General features: G+C 47.8%; 1 long non-coding RNA gene across 3 annotated transcripts; it reads right to left on the bottom strand.

Moving 5' to 3' along the window:
• Window positions 1-4311: 4311 nt before the first annotated feature.
• On the bottom strand, window positions 4312-8594 carry LOC127697733 (uncharacterized). 3 transcript variants are annotated; one of them, XR_007980520.1, is made up of 4 exons: window positions 8445-8594; window positions 8024-8206; window positions 5882-6295; window positions 4312-4848 (listed from the first exon to the last, which is right to left on the bottom strand). It is a non-coding gene; the product is annotated as an uncharacterized LOC127697733 (long non-coding RNA). The 3 variants fall into 3 exon arrangements; XR_007980518.1 differs by lacking the exon at window positions 4312-4848 and having other exon boundaries at window positions 4855-6295; XR_007980519.1 differs by lacking the exon at window positions 4312-4848 and having other exon boundaries at window positions 4855-6295; window positions 8040-8206; window positions 8445-8593.
• Between the last annotated feature and the right edge of the window lie 242 nt (window positions 8595-8836).

Consider the following 8836-nt stretch of genomic DNA (forward strand, 5'->3'; position numbering starts at 1 on the left):
TTCAAAATACAGTCACCCACAGCGTGAGGACGATTCCATCAAGGGCAGACAGCGTGTTTGCCTCTGCCTCCCAAGTGCTTAGATTAAATAAACACCACCAAGCCGGGTTGACCTCGGACTCTCCATCTTCCTGTCTCAGCCTTCTGAGTACCTGGATTACAGGCACAGCCTGTCACACCTGACTAAGAGTTTTAGTTTTACATGAAGAAACTCTGGAAAGGTTGGGGCTGTGCCTCAGTTAGCAGCAGACCCTGGGTGCCCTGGATTCATCCCTGGGACTGCGTGAACTGGACATGGAGGCAATCAGAGACAGAGGCAGGAGAATTAGAAGTTCAAGGTCATCTTTGACTAGGTTGGGGGGGGGGGGGTTTCCAGGCCAGCCTGGGATATCTCAAAGTGGGGAGGGGGTTATGGGGAAGGAGAGCTATGGAGGTGGGTGGTGTCTATGGCTTCACAGCAATGGAATACAGCCAGTGCTGCTGACCTGTAGGCTTAGAAGTGATTGAAGCGGTGAGTTTCATGTCACATGCATGTTCCACAGAAAACACTCACAGTGCAAACAGGACAGTGGCCACGCTGATGAGGACACAAAGCACAGAGCTGAAAGGAGATGCATGAGGGGTCTACTGGGGCTGCTCAAGGACTGGTTGTCCTTGTCACTCTCTTCCCCCTGAGAGAGGCCACCACCCAAGTGACTTTGTCCTCTGACCAATGAGAAGCATGAATTTGTTGGCTCCTCAGCAAAACAAACACAGCAGCCTGCTCTGCAGCACATGGCCATTTCTCTGGTATGAACACTCCTACCAAAAGAGAGTTCAAAGGACCAACTTACCACTGGAAAAAGAGCAGGAAAGAGCAGCTCTTCGAGAACTGGTTCCAACCACCCTTGGCAAGAAGAGAAAGAAATCTGGGAATCCCCCTTCTCACCCGCCCTCCCTCCCACCCCTTGTCTGCTTCCTCTCATCCTCTGCCCTGGAGAGTCAAATCTTTCTGAGACTGTGGCCCAACCTGGACATTCCTCCTTTACCTACCTCCGACCTCAAGCTTAAAGGATGCCTTCCCCTCCACCCTCAGTCACAACTGTCCATCCAGAGTGTCTCAAGAACACCTCTGCCTGGTTGACCAGACAGTCCTAGTTAGTGACATTCCCTGCTCCCACCTTTCAGTAATGCTCGCCCAAGATTCCTATGAACTACACACTGTTTCTCCATAGGGCGAACATAGAGGAGGGTCGGTCGGGGTTATTTCCACAAGATGCACAGCAGGAAGACCTTCCTGATACCGCAGCACCGAATGGGGAGTCAAGGGCGTGAGAGGTGTGCCCTGCTCTGGCCTGGCATCCTCAGCCCTGCGCCCCCCTTCCATGTTCTGTGATGCCCTTTCTGGGGCAGCATGGCTCCCTGAATGTTGAAGGTATCCCCAAGCATTTACCTAACTGTGTGGGATAGAGCTCATCAGCTGCTTTTCTTCGACTTGCTAAAGAACGTTGGCCATTCCTTGGAGTTAGCTAATGTTCTTTCATGCCTCATTTGAATCTTCAGTTGGGCCCCAGCCCAGAGAGTTACTGCCCGTAGGAGGTGGCACAGAGCCCTACCACAAAAATTACAGTCCTCTTAAGAAAAAAAAAATCACAGTCCTTACCCAAACTGCTGGATTCAGGGCTGGCATGGATAATTTACATATATTTAGGGGATGAATTCAAGAACTGCTAAATCCAAGCCAGAGAAAATGAAATAAGCACAATTTGCTACAATTGTGTTTCAACTCAGCGTGAAGGCCAATCGGTGAAGTGGCATTCTTCCGCTTACCATACAGTTCTACAGTTTTCTCATAGGCCCGTGGGCTCGGGTCTGGGAATGATATTCCTCCCAGCTGCCCCCACCTACATACCGTTAACCCAGCCTGCGTAGGCAGAGGTGTGGACAGCTCCCACCCAGCCCTGGTAGACCAGCACTCCCAGCAGGGTGGACGGCTTAGCAGAGAGGGTAAAATAAGAAGAGTAAGTTGACATCAGGATCTGAATTGACACTGACGTTGTCACAGAACTGCGATTACGGTCTAAAAGCCTGGTGTAGAAGCTTACATCTGTAAACCCAACCCTCAGAAGTCTTGTACAGGCAGATTCCAGTGAGTCTGAGGCCAGACTGTGCTACAGAGTGAAACACTGTCTCAAAAAAACAAAACAACAGACAGTGGTGGTGCACACCTTTAAACCCAGCACTCAGAAGGCAAAGGCTGTCGGATCTCTGAGCTTGAGGCTCTGCAGGGGAATTGTAGACTCAGCCAGGACAGCCAGGACCACACAGAAAAACCCTGTCTTGAAAAACAAACAAGCAAAAATGTTAAAAGAAAAGAAAAAGAAAATCAAGTTGGCGTTAGTGTCAGGGATATGGTTACAGTTAGGGTTGGAATTATAGTGAGGTTGTAGAAGTTCTTGAAAACAAAATAGTGTCATTCTTTTTAGGTTTTCCTTTGTCCCTTTTGGTCCCTGCCCAACACTAAACTCAACACAGGAGGCATAAACAAGCTAAACACCTTAGGTGTTCCTACAGAGCCCTCTTCTGCAATCTCCCTGGGACCTGAAGCTGTTAGCCATGCTCCCGACCTCAGTGAAGAGCCTGCAGCTGATGTGAAGAGCTAGGCTGTCTGCACTGAAGTGCAGGGACATGGAAAGACAGACGAACAGGCCCTAGAGCCAGGACAGATGGTCAGGGAGAGTTAAGGCAGGCTCTAAAAGGAAAATGGACAGCACCCACTGCTTCTCATGGGGCCAGCTTGTCTGTGGGTACGTGTGCACACACACCTAGGACATACTGACACTCTTCCCAGCAGCCGCAGCAGCCATGTTTAATGGCTCCAGGGAGAAGTGACAGCCCCAGCGTATGAGAAAATCGGGCTTATGACAGCCCCCAGAGGACCGCATCTTTACAGATCAGCAGAGGAGTAGCCGGGGTGGGGTTGGGGCCAACAGTGATGACTGTGGGAAGACTACACCTCTCATCCAACCCACTCCTGGGGTGCCATGTTACTGGCCAGTCACCACAGGCTTGAAGGGAGAAGGGAGAGGGGGGGAAAGGAGAAACAGAACTCAGCAGAAGAAATTTTCACCTTCCACTAGGTTGGGTGGAAATCACCACAAAGTAACTAGGAACGTTAAAAAGGAAGAAGAAGAGGCTAGCCCACACAAGCTTGTCCTCTGTCAGGTCCAAAGGAAACTCCAATTTCCCAAATTCCAATTTCCCCTAGATCAAAAGTGAGCCCAAGCGGGACTGTAAGATTTCTGGCTGTTAGATAAAAGCCAGCATTCCTCAGGAATGTGGAAAATTGGTTCACATTGGCCAAAAGGAGTCCTGTCCCTACTCTGGCAGAAGGGACACATGGCTACTTGTGGCACCTGTCAGTATAACAAAGCTCACCAGGCCCCCAGGCTCCCTCAGTATCTCATGTGCCTGTTACACATTTCAAAGCCCCCACACCAGTCTCCTGGGCCTACCCTCCTCCCAGATACATACCCTCTAACTGTGAATGCAGACCAGGGTACTTACACACCAGGTTTAATTTTATTTATGTTTATTTTGGGGTGTGTATGTGTGTGTGTGTGTTGGGTGTGTGGATACATGTATACACACATATGTAGAGACCAGAGGTTGACTTTTGCGGTCTCTTTTGATTATTATTTACCCTTATTTGAGGCAGAGTACAGACTTAATCTGACTATGGTACTCAGAAAAGAGGCCTTGGGAAGTGGTGGGATCAGATAAAGTTATGGGGTGGATCACCATGATTGATTGCACACCGATAGATTTATAAAAAGAAATCATAATGTTTGCTTGTTCTCTCTCTCCCTCTCCCTCTCTCTCTCTCTCTCTCTCTCTCACACACACACACACACACACACACACACACACATACATACACACATACACACACACATTCATACACACACACACACACACACACACACGCACGCACATACATGTGTGCTTGCTTGTGCACTACATGACACTCACAGTGGCTAGATGTGAAATGTCCCCGTTAGGCTCATGATGTCTTTGAAGACGTTGTCCTTGGCATCGAAGCATCTAAAAAGGTTGTAGAACCTTTTGGAGTTAGAGCCTTGCTAGAGAAAATGGATCACTAGAGTGTGGCCTTGAACGTCCATAGCCCACCCAGCCCTGTTCACGCTCTGCCTCCTGCCCACAGATGCAGTATAGCCAGCTGCCTCCAGCCCCTGCCACCATGCCTACCTCTGCTGGGGGGCTGGGGTGGGCTGGCGTACAGAATGGGAGCTAGGCAGCCTTCCCTTTTCTTTGTTTATAAGTCTTTATTTTGTTTTATATAATTTACTTATTTACATGTGCACATGTGGATGCATGCTGGGCACACATGAGGAGCCAGAGGATAGCTTGTGGTTGCGGGTTTTCTCAGTCCTCCATATGTGGGGTCTGAAATCAGTGACAGGTACTATCATCTTTTTTTTTTTAATTTTATATATATGGGTACACTGTATATGTCTTCAGACACACCAGAAGAGGGCATCAGATCCCATTACAGATGGCTGTGAGCCACCATGTGGTTGCTGGGAATTGAACTCAGGACCTCTGGAAGAACATTCAGTGCTCTTAACCACTGAGCCATCTCACCAGCCCTGTACTTTCATCTTCTGAGACAACTAGCTTGCCTTAATAATCCTCTTCTTCTTCCTCTTCTTCTTCTTCTTCTTCTTCTTCTTCTTCTTCTTCTTCTTCTTCTTCTTCTTCTTCTTCTTCTTCTTCTTCTTCTTCCTCTTCTTCCTCTTCTTCTTTTCCTTTCTGTAGTGACTATTCCTGGTTGTCAACTTGACTATACCTGGAATGAACTACAATCAGGAATTGGAAGGCTCACCTATGATCCTAATCTGGAGGCTCAAAGATACAAGTTTCTGGCCTGGACCTTGGCATGGAGATCTTGAAGCATAGTGGCTATGAATTCATCTACAGCTGCTGCTGACCATTGTTAGGGAGTTGGACTACAGACTGTAAGTCATCAACAAATTCCCTAACTATATAGAGACTGCTCATATGTTCTGTGACTCTAGAGAATCCTGACTAATACACCTTCCTTCCTTTCCTTCCTTCCTTTCCTCCCTCTCTTCCTTCTTCCTTCCTTTACTGTTCTAATATAGCCTGTACTCACAGAGCGCTCCCAATCCCCCTTCCTTAGCTTCCTGTGTCCTGTGTCTACAGGTGTGTGCTACCATGTCTAGTTGTGGAAGTACAAATATGTGAGTGTACTAAGTACCAATAAAATAAACCTTTGAAGCCAGGCAGTGGTGGTGCATGCCTTTAATCCCAGCACTTGGGAGGCAGAGGCAGAGGCAGGTGGATTTTTTAGTTCGAGGCCAGCCTGGTCTACAGAGTGAGTTCCAGGACAGCCAGAGCTATACAGAGAAACCCTGTCTCAAAAACAAAAACAAAAACAAAAAAATGTACATTTCAAATGAGACAATTGTATGAATTGTATGGTGGGTGAGTGGTGTCCCAATAAAGCTGTTGAAATAAAACTTTAAAGGATATGAAAGAACATATATGATAGCATTCCATTTCTGGAACAGCTTTAAACAGAGGCAAAACAGTGTGTTGCATGAAGTGTATATTTAGTAACCAGTGGAGAAAACCAGGGGGATAAACAAAGTTCTCAGCAGAGCAGCTGCCTGCGGATCAGAAAAGACAAAAATATGCTCACAAAGTTAAGACACACACACACACACACACACACACCTTGGGATTGCCCTGTTTCTCTTTAGGGCAAAATGTTTCACCACCACTGAGTATATGAGGGACATATCTCTTGAGGGGACAGCTCTCTTAAGACAAGCCCTCAGCAAGTCTCTCAGGCTGACCTTGAACTCATCTTGTAGCCCAGGGAGGTCTTGAATTTGCTGTCTTCTGGAGTATCTGGGATTATAGACCTTTGTGAAGAAGCCCAGCTGGAATCCGCCTGTTCATTGACCCGGGTGGGGGATGGATGCTAACATCAAAATGGACTCAGGGGACTGGGGGCACGCCGCAAGGGAAGTGTGAGCCCCTGGGTTCATCACCAACATGTGAAACAAGCTCTTGGAACTGCTGTTGGCTGGGCAGCTGCTAGGATGCAGCTGGGTTTGCCGGCGAAACACCTGGAACACACTTTTCCACTCGCACCTTCCTGTGGGCATGTGTACAAGGGATACACACATAAATCTTCTGGTCAATCCAAGATTCTACATGTCAGGCGGAGAGGAGAGGAAATGGCTGGGCCCGCCGAGGGAGGCATTCTGTGGGAAGATAATGAAGGGAGCGTTCTGGAGAATGCTCACAGGATGAAATAATAAAGAACGCAGTGACTGGTAGCCCGGCGGGGATTATAAACCAGAGTCTCCAAAGGCCCCGCAAGAGGAAGGAAGACACTCTTGGTTTATTGAACCATTTCATCTGTCTTCCTCAGACACCCCAGGTTACAAGTGAGGTCAAGTGGCTTTTACCATTCATTTATACCTGTCTATTGGCCAAGGAAGGAAAAACAGAAGGAAGGAAAAGGAGGGAAGAGGTGGGACAAAAACATTTCGTGGGTTCCGACTAGCACTTTCTTTGAAAACAAAAAACAAGGGGCTGGAGAGATGACTCAGTGCTTAAGAGCACTGACTGCTGCTCTTCCGAAGGTCCTGAGTTCAAATCCCAGCAACCACATGGTGGCTCACAACCATCCACAATGAGATCTGACACACTCTTCTGGTGTGTCTAAAGACAGCTACAATGTACTTATTTATAATAATAAAGAAATCTTTGGGCCAGAGCGAGCAGGGACTGAGCAAGCAAAGTTAACGGAGCGAGGGGGCCGACCAGAGCGAGCAGAGGTCCTAAATTCAAGTCCCAGCAACCACATGAAGTCCCACAACCATCTGGACAGCTACAGTGTGTCTACGCATATACATTAAATAAATAAACAAATCTTTTTAAAAAGCAAAAAACAAAACAAAAACCTTGTTTTTATTAGTATGTTTACGTGCACACACGTGTTTGCGTCATGGCACACACGTGGAGCTCAGAGGACAACTTTGTGGGGCCAGTTCTCCTTCCACCTATCACGGCTTCCAGGATTGGACTCAGGACAACAGGCAAGGCGAGCACCTCTACTCACTGAGCCGCCCGGCCAGCCCCAACTCTCGTTTTCAACATCCGACAAATGTTGAATGAAACCTTGATGTCAGGTGCGAGGTGTTCCGGGGTCCAGATGGGGGTCCAGGTAGGTTTAAAAGGAGCGTTAAAAAAGAGCTCCAGCACCGTATCAGCGATGCTACAAACTCCAGAGCTCCCTGCTCCCTTCCCAATGGAGTATTTGCCTCTGCTTGGCAGAATCGTCTGACTGTGTAAAATGAGACGCTAGAGGTTAGAAGAACCCTAAAAGCAGAAGCCCTCTCCAGTGTAAATTATTACCGCTGTCTTTATTATATTACCTGGGAGTGCTTTGCAGACAAGAGGTTGACAAAGACAATGTAATAACAGCTTGTCCAAGAACTTCTTGGTGTCTTATGCCCAACTTGATGCTCTAATGACTTCAGAAAGATGGGTGGGAGGGGGCAGGGAGGAGGCAGCATCTGTCCCCATCAGAAAGGATCTCTAGCTGACAGGTGCAGGATCAGAGAGAAGGGATAGCCCTGACTAGCTGAGTGTATCAGGACCAGGGTGCCAGCCTCTGACAAGCAGGACCCTAAAGCTCCTGAGAACAGGCTGTAGCTGAATAGCAAGAATAAACCTTAGAACCAAGCTCTGGTCCACCATCTGCAAGGTTGGCTCTGTCCAGGGGGGAAGCAGATCAGAACTAAGGTAGGCCTCACTGACTCTGAAATAGAGTCTACTGGGGAGCTACCTCAGCTCAGATGATGACCCGGTTGTGGCTACCAACGGCAAATCCCAGTTACCCATGATCCTTCAGCTGCCCTCCCCAGCCCTGCCAGATACTCGGGGCTTCTGAATCTTTCCTTGACTTTTCCTGGGGTACTTACATGAAAGGAAACCAACCTGAAGTCAGCCTCCATTTCTCTTATCGTACACTTCCCACGCAGATCCCTTCTGTGACCTCAGATATTTCAGTCATGTCTTCCCACCAGTAGGCAAGCCATCATTTCTGCAGCAGGCTCTCCGTGGGCGTCCTCTATCTAACCCAGTCTGGCTCTGACTCTGTCTGCCTGGAGATAGTGTCAGATCCCACAAGTTGAGGGCTTGATCCATTAAACAAACCCTCCCCACCTCCAATAACACTATTTCCCAAGTCATATTTTAAAGATTTTAAAGAAACTTTTATTGCTTCTTTTTTTGAGATTACAATGTAACCACATCATTTTTTCTACTCTCTTAGTTGTGGTTTCCATTGCTGTGACCAAGGCAACTCTTCTAAAGGACAACATCTAATTGGAGCTGGCTTACAGGCTCAGAGGCTCAGTCCATTATCATCAAGGCGGGAAATGTGGCAGCATCCAGGCGGGCGTGGCACTGGAGACACAGCTGAGAGTTCCACATCTTGTTCCAAAGGGAACCAGAAGAAGACTGAGTTCCAGGCAGTTAGGAGGAGGGTCCCAAAGCCCACCCCCCCACAGTGTCATACTTCCTCCAATAAGGCCACACTTATTCTAAGAAGGCCACACCTCCAAACAGTGCCACTTCCTTGATCAAGCATATTCAAACCACCACACCTGTCTTCTTTCCTCCCTCCAGTCCCTTCTGTATATTCCTCCTTGCTCTCCTTCAAATTCAAGGCCCATTTTTTCATTAATTATGGTTACACATATGTATGTATATTTTTATTTTACATGTATGTT

Source organism: Apodemus sylvaticus, chromosome 12, assembly GCF_947179515.1.
Source record: "Apodemus sylvaticus chromosome 12, mApoSyl1.1, whole genome shotgun sequence".
In the NCBI taxonomy this organism is placed as follows: Eukaryota; Metazoa; Chordata; class Mammalia; order Rodentia; family Muridae; genus Apodemus; species Apodemus sylvaticus.